General features: G+C 41.8%; 1 protein-coding gene and 1 pseudogene across 11 annotated transcripts in view; one reads left to right on the top strand and one right to left on the bottom strand.

Annotated features, from left to right (window-relative positions):
- Positions 1–20,014, bottom strand: part of Arhgap32 (Rho GTPase activating protein 32) — a 257,921-nt gene that overhangs the window by 36,669 nt on the left and 201,238 nt on the right. For 2 of the 10 annotated variants that reach the window (XM_087561828.1, XM_087561829.1), the window contains exon 1: positions 2,432–2,762. The gene's annotated coding sequence lies outside the window, so the exon portion shown is untranslated. 10 annotated transcript variants of the gene reach the window in all.
- Rpl35l2 (ribosomal protein L35 like 2) lies at positions 9,247–13,597 on the top strand (annotated as a pseudogene). Its single transcript, XR_015627581.1, has one exon. The product of XR_015627581.1 is annotated as a ribosomal protein L35 like 2 (transcript).

The raw sequence follows: 20,014 nt of genomic DNA, 5'->3' as shown, positions 1-20,014 counted from the left end.
AAACCAGTGATACTCAGGGCTCTGGAAAGTAGGCTTGCAGTGATTTTTCTAAAGAGTGTCCTTCAGTGATCGAAGAAAGATCAGCTGACATGGAAAACTGAGCAGAGAACAGACAATGGCTTCTCTACACACAGCACAAGGCACTGTATGGCATGCTTAACATACATGGATATTTACATATGACTGTGTCTGCAAATGACACCAAAAAAGCAGCAGTCCGCTCTCCCTGACCAGAGGATATAAAACACACAGCTCCAACACGGAGCTTTTAAAAACCATCTTCCCTGGGAAAATGTCGTAACATTAGATAAGCGCATGCTACCTACACTGCTTATTTGATTTTCCAGGGAGCTATGACTCCTATTAGAAATATCACAGAGGCTCGAATCTAGATTCTCTGACTTTAGGTTGATATAAATGAGCTGGCAGATTTTTTTTTCCCAGCTCACAGACACTTGTTTTTATTTTTAAATTTCAATCACAAACTAAAATATATCTGAGTGGTTTTGTTCCTCAACTCTTTGCAAAGACAAAGTGTGGTTTTTTTTAATAACTTGGTGACTTTACCAACTCAGTTATATAAAAGACTATGACTAATTTCATTTCTAAAAGTGGAACAAAAGGAAGATTTGCATTTTACCAGAAGCGAGTGGGAGGAAACTTGAGATAGATATAAAGTCCCTGATGCTGAATGCATTTTAACACCAGTGTGAGATAACACACAGGTTACAGATTTCTGAGCCTGCTCAGGTTTAACATTACTTGGGCTCTTATTTTCCTAGGATGTCCTATTTGGTAAGTATGATTTCAGGAAGAAATGTATTAATATGTATATTCTCACAAAAATTATAGAAACCACACATTTTAGGGATTCAGGTATATCAGAGGTAGGTTTACGAAGATCCTGCATGAACTTCTACAAAACAGTTTTCAAACCTTACACTGGACAGCATGGACGTTCTCTTTCCTGGACATGTTGTTCCCTCTTTGCTTAGATTCAAGTACAAGTGTCCGCTTATGCCACTGCGTGTTCTGTTAGGCTATGGCGGTTGGCACCGAGCATTCCTATTACCAGAGATGGATTGGGGGGTTGTAAAGGTTTTACAGCATAAGGTAAAGTTCTAAAAATATAGGTATTTCGAGAGTATGGGACTTACAGTGAGTATCTTTAAAGGCAAAAGTTGCCTCCTTCCTTCAAAATTTTGAGATCTTTAGCATATTACCTATTAGAACCCTATTTTTTTTCATGATACAACAGAGTGAGAGTCCAAACAGCCACCACTTACCTTACAAGGGATGGAAGTTAGCCCGTGTCAGGAAGTAGGAACTGTTTTCCCCATTACACTTTCTTTTCCCCTTTGATCTGAAAACTTTGGTACTCTTCCCTTAGTACTTGACTGACAAAGAATCTGACTCAGCTTTTCAGACCAAGTTTAGGGAAATGTGGCCATGTAACTCGAAAGAAGGGTAACCAAGGGAGGGTATAGATTTTTTTTCTCCTGTAATTTTCCAGCTAATTTTAGATTTCTGCTCTCTTTTACTAAGTACAAAAGATTATTATCTAATACTTGAAAGGCAAAAGGTTGTACTGTCAGATCATTTTGTCTGAGTGACGGGTGGTTTGTTTTTTAAGTTGGCTGTGAAAAGGAACTCTACGTTCTGAAACTTCACCTAATGTTTTTCAAACTACAATGCTGATTACAATTAAGCATTTAAGCAATGGTGGGTTAATCTTGAAAAGAAAATGAAGCCAGGCTGCTTTGTGTTTTAGAGAAAATATTATTTCCATGTCATGCCAGTAAAATAGCATGATGAAAATGCTCTATCAAAGTACCACATAGCCATGCAGTCTCTGAGGATGCACAGTCCTTCATGACTAGCAGTGGGCCTTGGGAACGACAGTGCTGGAAGGAGCAGAATGCTGGCAGGAATGGGGAAGACAGACAGGAACTTACTTCCTTATGCTAACCGAGCAGGCTTTCCAGAGCCTGCTGAAGTCAGCAGCCCTGCTGATAGTCCTCTAACCAAGCATTGAAATAGTATTAGCCTACAAGAAACACACACACACACACACACACACACACACACACACACACACACACACACACACGCATGATCGTCTAATGATGAGAACCTCTGTTATATTAACTCGGGTCTAGAAGGCATTACCAAAGCAGCTGACCAGAAACAGTAGAAAAATAAGTCTTCCCTAAAAGTCTCTGGGAAAATAATACCTGTGCAGTACAACTGACAAATTTTACTTTAAGAAGTGATTACAGATCTACAAACAAGACAAATATTAATTTCCCGATAAATACTGAATCAATATTCTCTTAAGATCTAGATCAAAAATGATCTAAAAATACCTCTAAGGAATTAGTCCAGAAGTTGTCTGAACGAAATAGTGAATGATAGCTTGTGATCTCCTTACCTCTTGCTGTGATTCAGGTTTTAAGATCAGTATTTAAAATCACTCCGTGACTGTACTCAGCAGTAGACTCGGCAGGCAACAGGAGCTGTGCATTCTGTACAGCAGCTTACAAATGGAACATAATCACAGCAGCTCAGACCTTATCCCGCACCAGAGGGCGCCTGGCCAGGGCTCTACCACCCTGGGAGGTGCCAGCTGTTACCAGGTCCCCCTTTCAGAAGCACTTGGCCGGGATTTCAGCCCTGTTTGAGTCAGCCTCTGCAGAGAGTTCTGCCTTCAGGAGCTTAATCCTCCTCTCTCAGCCTGTACAGCTTTGCCACACCACAGGAACGCCCCAACTTAAGCTCACACTTGCAGAACAGGCTTCACCAGCATGGCTCCACCCACCAGCCTCCCACAGGTGAGCGTTTCCTGGTCAGAAAGCGGCCCTAGGAAACTGCAACTGTGCCCTGCTCGCCCTGCTCGCTTTGCCAGTTACTTACTATTCAGTTATTTGTGTTTGCTAAGTAGGTGGGCACAATGTATCTGAGCAAATGAGGCAGGTTAGGCCAAAGTAACACAACAAAGGTTCCGAACCAAGTGGGAGGTATTGTTAGTAAAAGGCTGAGTCATGCAACCCATTGCAACAGGCTGAGGGAACAAACCTTTCAATACCTCGGTTGATACTAAGTTGTGACTGCTACGCTAAGCCGCATCCATTTACACAGTCTCTGCATGAAAGATTTTGAGAATGGCGATTATACATTTATCAGGGAAAAGAAAAGTTTGCTCATAACTGAAAATCCAGCATTTCCAAAAAGTGAACTTTCACTGTACAGTGTGACATGCAATTCATCGCTGACTCCAAGGCACTTCCTGTCCTCTGCATTCATAAAACATTGTCATAAGTTGTCTGCACAAGTACTACACTCTGAAGAGAATCCTCACCCTACATTATCTCCACTACTGGGTTTTTAAAACTAGGAAACACTGGCATACTTCCTGTTCCAATGAGGTTTTACCAATTCCAATTAAAATTTCACTGTCGGATATCGTTTTCTTCAACAAAATCATTACTAGGTACCACACACAATTCTAAGTACTTACAAAATCTCCATGCAGCTCTGTGATGCTGAGGCTGTTATCTATCTTACAAATGAAGAAACTGTGGCAGGGAGGCTGAGCCATGCGCCGGGCAGCATGGCTGTTAGGCTCAGAGGCAATAGCACCATGTGAGACTCTTGGTTCCACTCACTCTTCCCTCCATTTTTGAACACAGCTCTGAATCTCAAACTGTTGCTAAATGACAAGCCACAGTAAGGAAAGAAGGATTTGTTTGGTTTAAAATGCAAAAGGGCACAGAGAATCCCAGGGGAGGTAGGACAAAGCAAGTAAACTTCCTGGCAGTGGAAGGGCTGTGGCTGTGGGGTTTTATTGAAGGAGATGCAAGGCTCCTAAGATTTATTCCTGACAAAGAAGGTTTCTTCCTTAATTTCGAAATAAAAACACCTTCCTTCCCCCCTGTCCCCACCTACCGAATCATTTCTTAGTTCAACACTAAACACAGCAAAGGAGGGCAAGGGAGAGAAAAGAGGAGAAAAGGAACAAAGACAGGGTGCTGAGGAAATGGCTCCGTTGGTAAACTGCTCACCACACAAGGATGAGTAGATTTAGATCCCCAGCACCCAAACAAAAAGCCTGGTGTGGTGGAAGGTGTTGATAATCTCAGCACATGGGAGAAAGAGACCGGCAGATACCTGGCGCTCACTGGCCAAACAGGCCTGCTAAACTGGTTAGTTTTGAGTTCAGTGAGAAACTCTTGTCTCCAAAAATAAGGTGGAGGGTGATTGAGAAAGACAACCACCAGCAACCTCTGGACTCCTCGTGCATGCAAGGGTGTGCACAAATGTCCAGACATATACGCACCCTCCACACACACAATCAATCAAGGTGGAAACAGAAGAAACATGTAACTTAGAAAGCCACTCTGCTAGCACCCAGTGCAGTGCACAAACATTTATGTAGGTGTGAGAGAACTGAACAGTTCACACCAGCAGCTCTCATGTTAAAGCCAGAGCCGGTGCCGTGTGGAGATGCACGGGAGGGTGTACAAACGCCAGCAGGGTTGGGAGCATTAACTGACTTGGATGATGTCAGTCCCCTGCTTTTCACAATGCATCACTCGGCAGGTTATATAAGATGCAACAACTCTGGGAGTGACAAGGACAAGCAGCCTCTCTCTCTGCTATTTTTGCAATTTTTTTTTCTAAGACATTTCAAAAGGAAAAAATTGCAAGTACCTTTAACTGAAAATTGCTCTGCATTGTGTCACCTATTGATCACTTATGGCAGAGGGGAAGTCAGCTATCTGTCCTTCACATCTGACACAACGTTTGGAGCTGACTATCTGTGAAAAGGGAGTAGGATGGGTCGGTAGGAGGCCAAGAGAACTCACCGGGGAGGCACCTGGCTACATTCTTAACTTTCTGTTATAAACGTTATTGCAATGATTCAAAGCCTTCAGTGTGTTTGCAAATCCTTTGAACTATGGCCAGATATATTCAGAATCAAAACACTTTTCTCAACACTTTCACGTCCCACACACTGGTCGAGGCCACCACCACCTCTTGCCGGGTCACCCAAAACAGCCACTCTGAGTCTTTTTTTTTTTTTAATCCCTAAGTCGGCCACCAAAATTATCCTTTTAGCAGAGAACATTAGCTCAAGCCACTGTTCTTATGTTCTTCACCACCATCCCAAGTAACAGCCAACCCCCAGTGGCACCGAGGCCAGAGGAGGATGGAGCGGCATCCTTCCTTGCCGGACTCATCTCTCCACTCTTTAGTTCACCCGGCCCTCCTGCTTAGCTCTGACAGCTCTCTACCTTAATACTCCCTGGGTCCTTCTGTGGAGGTCTTCCCTGAGTGTATGCACATCTTCCCTCCTGTCTCCTCTGTGAACACGCCCCTCTCCTGCGGTCTCTACCCCGTGAGAACACTGTTCCGATGCTCTGTCTCTGAACTCCTCTCCACTGTGCTTTCCCCACGGCACTTACCTATTTTACCATCTACTGATTTAGTCCCTACCCCCATGGCTCCTTCCCAACTCCCCCAAGGATGAAACTCCATCTGCCGTGTTCTATCTCGGCTGCAGCACGGAGCGTGCACCTAAGGATCACTTACCAGGACACTGGGATATTATTATTATCGCTCAGTGATAGGGCACTTGGCCTCTCATGAACGAGGCTGGAGTTAGCTCTCAAGTGCCATACAAGATAATAAATTATCTGATTAATGAATAAAGCCCAAATTTGAAATTTGATTAGCCAAGGACTAATCAGGGCAGGACGAGTGTGTCTAGGGGCCTATTCCTTACAGTTTTAAGGAAATGTGAGAGCTTAGAAAATAGTTTTGATATCTCTAATGCAAGCAGCTCTTGTTCATAATTACAAGTCAAAAACTGTTTTCAAGTATGCACTATGCTAGGGGTTGGGGATTTAGCTCAGTGGTAGAGCACTTGCTTAGCAAGCGAAAGGCCCTGGGTTCGGTCCCCAGCTTGGGGGGGGGGGGGAGAGAAAGAATACAACCTTACAAAATGTGGAAGAGGAGGTAAACAAAAGGAGGGGGAAAGACATTATCCGTTTTCTAGGGTTCTTTTCCTGATGCAGCATAACAAAATAGCACCTTGACATAATATTTACATTATATTTGGGGAGGAGGCCAACTCAGGTATTCTTAATTTCCAAACCTCCTCTGACTCTTCCAAAGACACTGATTTTTATCACCTCATTATTTTTTTATGCCTGTTATGAGTATTTTGCCCACATGTATATCTGTGTACCATGTGCAGGCCTGGGGCCCACAATGGCCAGAAGAAGGCATCCGATTCCCCTGGCACTGGAGGTACATAGGACTGTGAGCCATCGTGTGGGTGCTGAAAATTGAACTTGAGTCTTCTAGAAGAACAGCCATTGCTTTTTGACCACTGAGCCATCTCTCTAGCCCAAACCAGATTCGTAAAGGATCAGTCTCACATGTGTATATGTGCGGCAGGAGGAATATTCAAGGTAACATTCCAAATATAATGAGGAAAAGCATGGTCACTCCAGTTAAAGTGACCCTGAAAGAAGATGCCAAAAAAGGAGCTGGAAACTCAAGGGATGGAGGGAGAGAGGGAGAGAGGGAGGGAGAGAAGGGGGACAGGGATGGGAGAGGGACTGAGGGGAGAAGGAGGGAGGGGGAGAGCAAAAAGATATAAAAGAAGTAACTGCAATTAGCAACTTTACAAGTAAAACAACAGAGAAAGCGAGACCACTTTCTTAGAAGAACACAAGGAAGCTTTGCCTTAAAAGAACACAGTGGGAGGGAGGGGTACGTACAAACAAAATGTGTTTATGAAACTCTCAAAAAAAAACAAATAAACTCAACACTGCAGGCTGGGAATGCTGCTCTGGGATACAGCCCTTGACCAACATGCAGCCAATCCCTGAACTCCACTCCCAGTGCCACTCCAAACAACAAAGAAACAAACAAAAAACTATGGCGAGTTTTATTCTTAATTTCAAACTAAACTGCTAAATAAAGCTGGTATGGTTATCATATTAAATCATTTCTTAAATAAATGTAAAGATCTCACCAGTTACATGCTTAATTATAAAGTTCTTCCCCAAAACGAAAGCTCGGCTATTTCTGTATCTGCTACCAGAGGAAAATGAAACTGGCTATTACCAAACAGAGGACAAAAATACATCCTGCAGGCCTATTTATGGGATCATCTACAGAGGCTCCTTCTCCCACCATTGCCTATAAATACTATAATGAGGGCCTGAGAGATGATTCAGCAGGTAACTGTGCTCGCTGCGAAACCTGAAGATCTGAGTTCCATCGCCGGGACCCACATGAGGGAAGCACTTCATGGCAGCTGTCCTCTGACCCCCTCCATACATGTATCATGGTGTGGAAACAGGTTAAAAACATTAAGTATATACAGTAACAAATAATTTGTGGTGTATTGGATAGTTTTAAACCAAATAATCTTCTGTATCAATTACCTACATCTTTGTTTCTGACCTGGGGATTAAATACCGGAATCAATGGACAGGAAGCTGAAGTACAGCTGAGCGTAGGGCACTTGCCTAGCAGACCCGAGACCCTAGCTCAAGGTCCAGCACAGAGAAAAAAGAACAGATGGTAGACAGACGTGCAGACAGACAGTCTCTTTCTACTTTAACTTACCTATAATTGTTTTGCTGACTTTCTGTTGCTTCATATTAACATTTTATATTTCCCTTTTTAGATTTGATGAATTATTACTTCTTGGAGAATTTTACACAATGTATTTTTAAAGATTTATTCACTGTATGTATATGGGAGCTCTGCTTTGATAGATGTCTGTGCCGTCCTGCTGATGCCTGCAGAGTTAGGAAGGGCATCTGGTCCTGCACAGAATACATTTCGAATATACTCACCTCCCCATCTCCTTCCCTTGTCACCCTCTCAACTCTCCCAGCCCACTGCATCCAACTTTGAGATTCCTGTAAAAACAAGTCACTTCTTTCTCCATCTGTCCCAGTTTATGTGATCCAGATAATCTTGGGATTTGGACCTGCTCTGTTATGTAATCAGTCTGCCAGATCAAAACAAAACAAAACAAAACAGGGTCCTCACTCTCATGGCAGTCATAAAATGCTAACTATCTGCTCAGCTAGCGGAGTGGCTACATAGCTACCCTCCTGTCCTCTAGGAAGGGATTTTGTCCAGCCAAAGTTTGCGCAGGTCTAATGCAGGATGTCACAAACACTGCAAGCTCATGTATGTGGATACGCCTGTTGTGTCTGATCTTTCTAATCTCTTCTGCTAAGATCCCTGAGTCTTAGCATGGGAAACAGCGCATCCGACCTGGGGCTGAACACCCTACAGCCTATTGTTCTCTGCATGTTGATCAGCCGGGTCTCTGTGTTAACCGATACCTACTCCAAGGAGAAGTGTTTCTGATGGTTGACAGATGCTCTGATCTTATTATACTTCATAACACACACACAAACACACACACTCATACACACACACACACACAAACACACACACTCATACACACACACACAAACACACACACTCATACACATACACACACAAACACAAACACACTCATACACATACACACATACACACTCACACACACACATACACACATATACACAACACACACATACACACACATATACACACACACATACACACTCACACACACATACACACACATATACACAACACACACACACACACACAGAGAGAGAAAGAGAGAGATCATAACATGTAGTTACATAGGTCATAGGCTCTAGGAGATAACTCAGTACTAATACTATAAAATATGCTAAATAACCACAGTATTAAAGCTAATACTAAAGGCTTTTTAAAAATTTCTGTCCAACTATTTCAATCAGGGTCCCTGGTCTTGGTGTTAAGAAGCTCATACATCAAAAGTATACTTTAATTTCATTCTTATATATTATAAATACTTATGTTCCTTAGGGATATTTCATATTGTGTTCTGGAGGCTGGTAATGTCTGTGTGCTATGTTTGAGATTCTCTCTCTCACACACACACACACACACACACACACACACAGAGAGAGAGAGAGAGAGAGAGAGAGAGAGACAGACAGACAGACAGACAGACAGACAGAGAGACAGACAGAGAGACAGAGACAGAGACAAGGCTGCTTGGGATCTTTTGGTCTAGCGATTCTTTTAACAATGAGAAGTCAGAGTCATCAAAAGATGGTTGGAGGGGCTGGGGATTTAGCTCAGTGGTAGAGCGCTTACCTAGGAAGCGCAAGGCCCTGGGTTTGGTCCCCAGCTCCAAAAAAAAAAGAACAAAAAAAAAAAAAAAGATGGTTGGAAGGAACAACAACAGAAGCACACTCTGCTTCCCACTAGTCCTCTTGATGTTCTGTCTTCTTCTGCTCCTGACCCTATCCCTCTCACAAACAAGGTTAGATAATGTGACAGACATAGAATGTCACCAAGGAGATAATTTATAAAAGATCATTCATGTTGATGCTGGTAACGAAGCTATGGCATTAGTGTTTAAGAATTTTTCACATCTGTAAATTGTGGTATTCTGCATTCTTTCTTTGCGATTTGTATCCCTTTGACCTCTGTTTGTTGTCTAATTGCTGTAGCTAGGACTTTGAGTACTTTATTGAATAGGTAGGGAGAAAGTGGACAGCCTTATCTAGTCCCTGATTTTAGTGGGATTGCTTCAAGTTTCTCTCCATTGAGTTTGATGTTGGCTACTGGTTTGCTGTATATGACTTTTACTATGTTTAGGTATGGGCTTTTGAATTCCTGATCTTTCCAGGACTTTTATCATGAAGGAGTGTTGAATTCTGTCAAATGTTTCTTCAGCATCTAATGAGATGGTCCTGTGGTTCTTATCTTTGAGTTTGTTTATATAGTGGATTATGTTGATGGATTTCCATGTATTGAACCATCCCTGCAACCCTGGGATGAAGCCTCTATGATCATGATGGATGACTGTTTTGATGTGCTCTTGGATTTTATTGAGTATTTTGGCATTGATATTCATAAGGGAAATTGATCTGAAGTTCTCTTTCTTTATTGGGTCTTTATATGGTTTAGGTATAAGAGTAATTATGGCTTCATAGGAGGAACTGGGTAGTGTTCCTTCTGTTTCTATTTTGTGGAATAGTTTAGACAGTATTGGTATTAAGTCTTCTATGAAGGTCTGATAGAATTCTACACTAAAGCCATCTTGTCCTGGACTTTTTTGGTTGGGTGACTTTTAATAACTGCTTCTATTTCTTTAGGGGTTATGGGAATGTTTAGATGGTTTATCTGATCCTGATTTAACTTTGGTACCTGATACCTGTCTAGAAAATTGTCCATTTCATCAAGATTTTCCAGTTTTGTTGAGTATATTCTTTTGTAGTAGGATCTGATGATATTTTTTTTTTAATCTCCTCAGTTTCTGTTGTTCCTTTTCACTTCTGATTTTGTTAATTTGGATACTGTCTCAGTGCCCTCTGGTTAGTCTGGCTAATATGATAGTTTACTTAAGTGTACCCAAAAATTCCACCAGAGAACTCACTCCTACAGCTGATAAACAAATTCAGCAAAGTGGCTGGATATAAAATTAACTCAAACAGCTCTTGAACCAGGCAGCCTCGGCCGTAAACAAAGACGCAATGGCCAAGATTAAGGCTCGGGACCTGCCCAGCAAGGAGAAGGAGGAGCTGTTGAAACAACTGGAGGATCTGAAGGTGGAACTGTCCCAGCTTTGTGTCTCCAAAGTGACAGGCGGTGCCGCGTCCAAGCTCTCCAAGACAGGAGTCATACGCAAATGCAGCGCCTGTGTCCTCACTGTCATTAATCAGACTCAAGAGGAAAGCCTCAGGAAATTCTACAAGGGAGAGAAGTACAAGCCCCTGGATCTGCCACCCAAGAAGACGACTCACCGCTGGCTCACCAAGCAGGAAGAAGAGCTGAAGACCAAGAAGCAGCAGCAGAAGGAGTGGTTGTACCCACTGCGCAGGTGCGCAGTCGAGGCCTGAGACGACGACGACAATAAGGTGCAAGACTGACTAAAAAAATTAACTCAAACAAATCAGTAGCCTTCCTCTACTCAAAGGATAAACAGGTTGAGAAAGAAATTAGGGGGCTGGAGAGATGGCTCAGTGGTTAAGAGCACTGACTGCTCTTCTAGAGGTCCTGAGTTCAAATCCCAGCAACCACATGGTGGCTCACAACCATCTGTAATGGGTTCTGATGCCCTCTTCTGCTGTGTCTGAAGACAGCGACAGTGTACTTATATAAATAAGAATAACTAAGTCAAAAAAAAAAAAAAGAAAGAAAGAAATTAGGGAAAGGACACCCTTCACAATAGTTACAAATAATATAAAATACCTCGGTGTGACTCTAACCAAGCAAGTGAAAGATCTGTATGACAAGAACCTCAAGTCTCTGAAGAAAGAAATTGAAGAAGATCTCAGAAGGTGGAAAGATCTCCCATACTCATGGATTGGCAGGACTAATATAGTAAAAATGGCCATTTTGCCCAAAGCAATCTACAAATTCAATGCAACCCCCATCAAACTTGCAACTCAATTCTTTACAGAGTTAAAAAGAGCAATTTGCAAATTCATTAGGAATAACCAAAAAATAAAAACAAAAAACAAGATAGCCAAAACTATTCTGAATAAGAGGATTTCTGGAGGAATCACCATCTCTAACCTCCAGCTGTGTTACAGAGTACACAGGGATGGACCTATGGCTCCATCCACATACGTAGCAGAAGATGGCCTTGTCAGGCATCAGTGGGAAGAGAGGCCCTTGGTCCTGTCAAGGCTCCATGCCCCAGTGTAGGGGAATGTCAAGATGGGGAAGTGGCAGGGAGTGGATGGGTGGGTGAGGGACCATCCTCATAGAAGCAGGGGGAGGGAGATAGTGGGTTTCTGGAGGGGAAACCAGGAAAGGGGATAACATTTAAAATGTAAATAAAAAAATCCAATAAAAGAAAAAAATTTAAAAAAAAAAAGAATTTTTCACATAAGGTTAAGAGAAAACCATACAGAGCAGAAGCAGAATCACTGGAGGTAGAGGACAGGTCAATAGAAAATGTCCATATAATGCTGTAAGAGGAGAGAGGGAACAGAACAGAGCCCAAGATCAGGAGACAGCACCGTGGAATGTAAGTCATGTGGGCGGGAAAAGAGAGGAGACAACAGCTGAGAGTGTTTCCAAACTGGGACGAGATACCAACAGTTCCTCGGTGAACAACACCGCAACACAAACCCAAAGGAGAGGCACCCGCTCCCCTCACGGTACAGCTGTAACGTCTTCCATCCAACTGTCTCCTGTGATCCCTCTCCTCCCTTTCTGTCCTCTCAGACTCGTACCTTTCCCCCCTTGAGCACTACCGCTCTTTGCTGTCTTGATCGGGACACAATAACTCGGTTTCGTTTTCATCTACGTGAGTTATTGAACACAATAAGAACATTAAAAAAAAAAAACAGCTTTAAAGGGAAAAAACCTCCACTGCCCTTGTTGTGTAATAATATAGGAGCTTTAAGTTTTCAGACTCAAACTATAGCCGCATCTTTCCGATTTGGCATCTAACAGTGACAGATGGCAATGTTAAAAATAAATAGAACATTCGAGTTGTTTATACTGTAGGCAAAGACAGTTTTAAAGTGTGAAACAAGCCCAAGGCTGACGGAACGCGCATCATCTCTTCAATCTGCATCAGGAGTGCACTTTTCCTGAAGCCAACTCTGGGTTGTTCTAAAAGATGAACCATGAGCCGCTAAAGGTAACGACCTGCAATTCTACGAATTTAAACCTTCCTGTAGGTGATTAACTCTCTCGGCTGTAGAGGCTTCGAGATTATTATTACGGGAAACATTACTTTTCCTTGAAAACGTGAGAACATGTTATTAGTACAGATAATTTTAATGAAAGTGCTAAATTAGGTCTTAAAAACTAGGGTTTTAAGGCCACCTCTGATTGAAATTATACCAAGTTGGGTAAAATTCTAGCTTCCAACACAAGAAGACAGATGAAACAACGTTAAAGAAATTACTGTTGTTGTTGTTGCTGTTGTTGTTGTGCTCATAAAAATCCACTCACCTTAACAACCTGGCTTTTTAAAAAAATCTGACAATTACGTTTACAACATTCAAACAAAAAGAAGTAGAGGGGAAAAACATCCCTTGGTCTGGAAATACACATCTACGATACTCCACACAGATAATAACTTCCCCAATGGCCAGAGACTGAATTCATCCCCCTGAGACTGTAAATAAATCAAGGGTGTGCATGCTTTCGACTTCCACTCGATTTGTACTGGTGGATCTCACCAAGGAAACCATCAAGAAAAACTAATAAAAGCTGCTAAGTCATGTTGCTGCCACGGGGAGCAGCTGACTTCCAGAATCCTTCTTTATCTTGCTTGGTTTCCTGCCGCTGCTGTTACAAAGGCCCTTCTCTCCTCTCCGAGTCTCCTAGGAATTGAGCCTCGAGAATAAATACTCACTACATATTGCTGTGTCTAGCAAAGTTGTATTTTTAAATTGGCTGGAAAATAAGGGCATTTCGAGAGAGGCATACACTAAAGCAATTCATGGCCAGCTAGCCAATTCTGCAGTAAATAATTAAAAAAAAAAAAAAAGACAGTCCAACCAACCAGAAAAAGTAGCCACAAAAATTACAGAATTCTGCAAGTTAACTTAACTGTAAATGGCGCTAATTCTCTATCTGAAAGACAGTGACTGGCTACCTGATGAGATTTTCTTAGAGATCCAACTAGAAGATGCCTCCAAGAAAGCCAGTAGCAACAACACAGAGGGAGGGAAAGGACGCCCAGAAGTGCACCAGGCTGGTCACAGCTGAGACCAAGGAGCAGGCTCATCTGACGGTATAAAGTAGATTACCCACCCAAATAGCAGGAGATATTAAAAGGCCATTAGATAATGACAAAAGGGAAGACAAAGGCAACAGCTGCCAGTATATGAATAACAAACATTGGAGTTCCAATGTCATTAACAAATACTGAGAGACAGGACAGACGGACTCTGAGATGGTGAGCGGTTTCAGTACCCCACGCCTAGCAATGAGTACATCGACCAGACTGAACGTCAGTAAACACACCTCAAAGTTAAACTGCACCATACATGAAATGGACACATTCCTCTCTGAGGATCAATTAACAGTCTCTAGAGGGGACAACATTCTAGGTCATGAGACCAGTCTTAATAAATATATCATAAACAAGTTGAGACCTTTCTTGTATCTTATCGGATTATAGTAGAACATAATTAAAATCAATTATCATCTATATATTTTTCTATAAAACCTCAAACTACATAAATAATTGGGATATTGAACAACATATTCCTGAATGACCAGAAGGACACTAAAGAAATCAGGGAGAACACAAAAAATATTACTAAATGAAAATAAACCTCTGAGACACAACAAAAACAGAAAAATGAAGGTTTGTAGATATGGATCCTTAGGTTAAAATCTCACAGAGCTTAAATAAATAATGATGTACTTAAAAGCCATAGAAAAATCAAGACCAATCCAAAACACCAGGTGGAAAAGATAGTGAAACAATCTAAGAGAACAACAACATAGAGAAGACATGAACTAAAGAGATGTCTGGGGGCGCCGGGGGGCAATGATAAAGCCTTATCCACCTAGCCAAAAGAAAAAGGCAGAATACCAAAAATAACAAAATTAGATATATAAAAGAGGTACAATAAATTCCAATGAAATTCAGATCATTAGAAAATAATTTGAAAACATATTCTGAAACAACTGGAAAATAAAAATAAAAAAAAGAAAACCCTAAGATACATATGACCCACCACAATTAAAGAGATTAAAAACAACTTTAAAAGATCCATAATGATCAATGATATTGAAAAGCAATCAAAAAAAATCCTCTCCCCCATCCGTCCCCCTGCCAAAAAAAAATCTCAGGACTGATAAGATTCACTGCTAACTTCTATGAGACTTCCAAAGACTTAACTCTAGTCCTTCTCAAAATGTTCCACAAATACAAAGAAAAGGAACACGGTCTAACCCTTTTGTGAATCTGAGTGTTGTCCAAATATTAAAACCAAAGAAAAGACACAACAAATAGAAAATTCACAGACCTATTTCCAAAATGAACAGTCTGAGTCTTAGGTCTGTAAGAACTCCCAGTAAAATACTTGCAAAACAAACGCAAGAGCACACTGAGACCAATCGTCATGACCGCGTTTGTTTGGCTTGAGGATTCAAGGATGGTATCCTGGCTTGCTTCTGTGATAAAACACTATGCCCAAAAGCAACCCAGAGACAAAAGCGTTTATGTCAACTTACATCTCCCAAGTCACGATCCACTGCTGAGGAAGACTCAGGCCAGGGAGTCAAGGCAGCAACTGAGGCAGACGCAATGGAAGAATGCTGCTTATTGGCTTGCTCTCAAAGGTTCTCCTTTATATGACTAAGGACCACCTGTCCACAGTGGGCTGGGTCCTCCCACATCTATATTAATCAAGGAGGTATCCCTACAGCCTTCCCACAGGCCAGTGTGGTAAGGAGGCATTTTCTCAATTAAGGTTCCTTCTTCCCCATGACTCTAGCTCGTGTCATGTTGACAAAAAAACTAACTAGCACAGATGGTTCAACAAACAAGAAGAAATCATATAAATAGACTTAAGGACAGAGATCTGGTGATAATCTAATTAGATGCAAAAATGCCCTTGATAAAGTTTGAGAAATAATGAAAATTCTTGAAAGAAATTGAAGAATAAGAATTAACATACTTCGATATAATGGAGGACACCTATGGCAAACCTATAGACGAAGTTACCGTAAGAGGGGAGCTGACAGCGCGGCCTCTATCAGGAGAAAGGTAAGGGTATCCAATCTCTGCACTCTTACTTCAGTACAGTGTTTAAAGCCTTAACTAAACAGGAAAGCCTGAGAAAGCGACAAAGGAACATAAACAGGAAAGGGGAAGGGTCACGTTTTCTTTATTTGCACACATTTAAAAGGACCCTACGACATGGCCCCCAGAAGACTCTCAGATCTAATAAACACTTTTAACAAGGTGGGAGGCACATGACACACCAAAGTCAGGAGCTTTTCTATACACCAACAATGAATGTGCTGGGAAAAACATCGAGAGGAGAAAAGAACTCACTGTAGTTTAAAAAATAAAAATAAAAAAAAAACTACCTAATTATATAAGCCTAAACAAGGAGGTGAATGATATCTATGATGGAGTCTTTAAGAAACAAAAGGAAGCAGACGCTAGAAAACGGGAAGCCTTCCCATGATTACTGATTAGAATAATATTGTGAAAATGGCTATATTAACCAGTTATCTATATACTCAGTGTAACCCCCACTAAGATCCTATCAACAGTCTTCACAGGATTGAAAGACTAGAATACTCATGGAAGCACAAGCTGACCAGTCACAGTGACCAGTCAGAGCAGTAAAAGCCGTCACAGCCACGCCCTGATCTGAACTCACACAGTGGCACCAAACAACATAGTGAGTAGCACTCTCTCTCCTCCTCTTGCCCTGCCGCCTCTCTGTCTCTGTGCACCCCTGCCTCAAGGGAATAGAGTAGAATGCAATGTCTAGAAACCAGCCATGGAACTTAAGCCACTTAATTTTTTTTTCAAAGCATGTATAGGATTCAAGAAATCATTTTGGGGAAAGTAAACATACACGTGTAGAAGGATGAAACCAGATCCATACCTCTTGCATTATGCAAAAATCGGTTCAAAATTTATCAAAACTTAATGTGTATTCTGAAACTTAATACAAAAGTTCACATTCTGAAATGGCTAGAGGAGAAAAAAATACAAAACCCATTTAAAATATAGGCACATGAAAGGACTTTCTGAAAAGGCCTCTAAGAGCTGAGGGAATAATTTCAGTATCTGACAAACTGCAGGTGCATGAAACTAAGAATCGTCTGCACAACAAAGAAAGTAATTAGCAGACTGAAGAGATCGTTTACAGAACAGGTTAAAATCCTGCTCAACTGTACATATCAGAGGAGGTTACCATCTAGATTCTATAAAGATTTCCCTACAAATGATTCAGTCAATAAATGGGCAAGTAAATTAAAGTTCAGAAAAGAAATACAAATGGCCGATAAACATGAGTCACCTAGATGATCCATGCCTACAACATATAAACATGCTTATGAGCATATTTATAGGGTGTTCCTAAAGGGCTTAACAGAGGGAAAACCTACTCTGAATGTGGACAGTACTATCTCATTGACTAGATTCCCATACTGAATAAAAAGGGAAAAGAGGGGGAGCTGGCTGCATTCGTCTCTCTACTTCCTGACTGAGCTGGCTAGTTTCATGTCAACTTGACACAAGCTAAAGTCATCTAAGAGGAGAGAACTTCAACTAAAACAATTCCTCTATAAAATGGGCTATAAACAAGACTTCGAGTGATTTTAATTACTGACTGATGGGGGAGGGACCAGCCAATTGTGTGTGGTGCCATCCATGGGCTGGCAGTCCTAGATTCTAAAAGAAAGCAAGCTGAGCAAGCCATGAGGAGTAAGCTAGTAAGCAGCATGCCTCCATGGCCTCTGCATCAGCTCCTGCTTCCTGACCTGCTTGAGTTCCCGTCCTGACTTCCTTTAATGATGTCCAATGATGTAGAATATGTAAGCCAAACCACCACTTTCCTCCCCACGTTGCTTCAGTCATGGTGTTCAGTCACAGCAGCAGGAATCCTGAAGCATGAACCGAGGACATAATGTGACCATCCCCCTAGCCAGGCCTTCTCTAGCACGGTCAACTGTGAGCCTCCCAACTGCAGGGCAGCACAAAGCATCCTGCTTAAGTTGCTTTCTCCATTTTTTTGTCACCTCAGTGAGAACAGTAATTAACACACCACACTTGGACACAAATCTAAGGAAGTTACACCACCAGACCCTAAACACATATATAGTCATGTTTACTGTTGTGGTATTCACAACAGCCAAAATAAGGGAAGCAGTCTAGACTGGCCATCAACAGATGAATGATTTTTTAAAGTGTGGCACATACACACATCAGCCATGAAGAAGACTGCTCCGAGGTGGGTCAAGTTGACACCTGAGATCAGCCATCACATAGTGAATGATTTACAGGGAAATGGATGAAACTGGAGTCATTGTGCAAAGCAAAGTAAGCCAGGCTCGCAAGACAGCTCGCACATCTCTCCTCACAAGTCAAACCCAGATTTAGATATGCACACCGTGACACACAGTAGGAGAGTGACTACAAGCTGAGGAGGAAAGTGTCTGAAGATGGGGAGACGTGACAGAGGGTAATGGGGAAGGAGAAGGCCGATTCACATGTGCATTTTGTCGTGTGGGATCTAAAGGACAAAACTTTGTCTGGTCTCCCTCGGATACAAATCTAGACAGCATGAAAGCAGACATCTATTTGAAGGGGAGACTAGTGTGGGGAGTAGAACAGTAAGGGTAGTTGTGAGTGAACATGAACGAAGTATAGTGGTACATACCTATGTATCATTATGAAATCCACTATTTTTACATTAACCAAAACATTAATTAAGAAATCTATCTATCAGAAAGATGGAGGAGTTGGGTATTTAGCTCAGTGGTAGAGCGCTTGCCTAGCAAACGCAAGGCCCTGGGTTCGGTCCCCAGCTCCGAAGGAAAAAAAAAAAAAGAAAGATGGAAACTTGTCTGAGACTTACATGTGATTGCTTATAGCATCCAGAAATAAAAACAACACACAAATAGGCAAATGTAAAACTACAGCTACGCTGCAGCACAGAAAGCTGAAAACACCTAGCAGGGTGAAGGGAGCCAGCTACAACAGAGAAAACGTCCAGAACTAGAAAAACCATACAGACCAAGAGGGCAGAGCAGAAGGGTTTCCTGCCGCTGACTGACAACAGGATTTCTTTGGGGTGATAAAGACGGTCCACACCAGCTTTACAACTACAAGGACACTAAAGACCTTGAAATATATATTTTATTTTATAAACATGAAAAAGGGTTATTTGTGTGTATGTGTCTGCTGTATCTAAACAACTGTGAGGTCAGCTCTGCTCCTTCTACGTTTGCGGGAGCTCTGGGGATGGAACTCAGGTCCCTGGGCTTGAGTGACAGTATCTTAACCTGTGAAGCCATCTTGCCTACCAGCTCTGAATTAGGAATTTTAAAAGGACAAACTTCATGGTATATAAATTATATTTAAAATGCCTTATACATGATTAATGCCATATTGTAAAAAGAAACACAATCACCGGAGTTACTAATAAATATTTATCAATCAAATACCCAAAGAGGACAAAATTGCTTGAAAATGAGAGAGAATCCTGGCTGAAGTACGACTGCAGACAAGACTGTTCTGAATAATTTTCTTTACTGAGAAATAAATTTAGTCTCCCTAAAATAAACAAATGGGCACAGGAGAAACTGGAACAATGACCCCTAGCCCATGAAGAGATATGCTGTGAAAGACTGTTCCCCGTCAGCATTCTCGCATGCTCAGCGCGGTGCCTGGTGGGTGCTGAGACAGGGAGAGCCCTCGATAGGAAATAGTAAGCTTTTCTTTTCCTGAGTCAAAAATGAGTCCTAAACTCTCAGGGTGCTTCAGGAAAAATAGTTCAAATGAATCTGGGCCCAGAAGTTTCTTCCTTTTCATTAGATGACGAGAGTGAGATGACTAGGGAAAAGTGAATTTCACAACTTGTTCCCTCCAAAACTCGCTCTGTTTTCACTTTGCCTTACATTCCTGTGAGGCTTGTAGCTTACAGCTCTCACCCTAATGCTCAGGAGGCAGAGGCAGGAAGACCAAAGGTTTGAGTCAAGCTGCCCTACACAGTTAGACCATTTCTTTAAAGAATAAAAATGAAAACGCATATGAAACTAGGCATCATCCACTGGGGATTCATTAGGATCCCACCCAGGTAAAACCTCTCACACACATTTAAAAACCCCCATCTCTTTATTCCTTAAATTACTCCCAGCACTGTTTCATTTGTAGTTGTGGTGCGTGTTCACATACTATGAATAAACTACACGACTAGAAATGCTG

The sequence above is a fragment of the Rattus norvegicus genome, chromosome 8, assembly GCF_021556685.1.
Source record: "Rattus norvegicus strain SHRSP/BbbUtx chromosome 8, alternate assembly SHRSP_T2T, whole genome shotgun sequence".
Classification (NCBI taxonomy): domain Eukaryota; kingdom Metazoa; phylum Chordata; class Mammalia; order Rodentia; family Muridae; genus Rattus; species Rattus norvegicus.
This window is presented reverse-complemented; position numbering and strand designations above follow the sequence as displayed.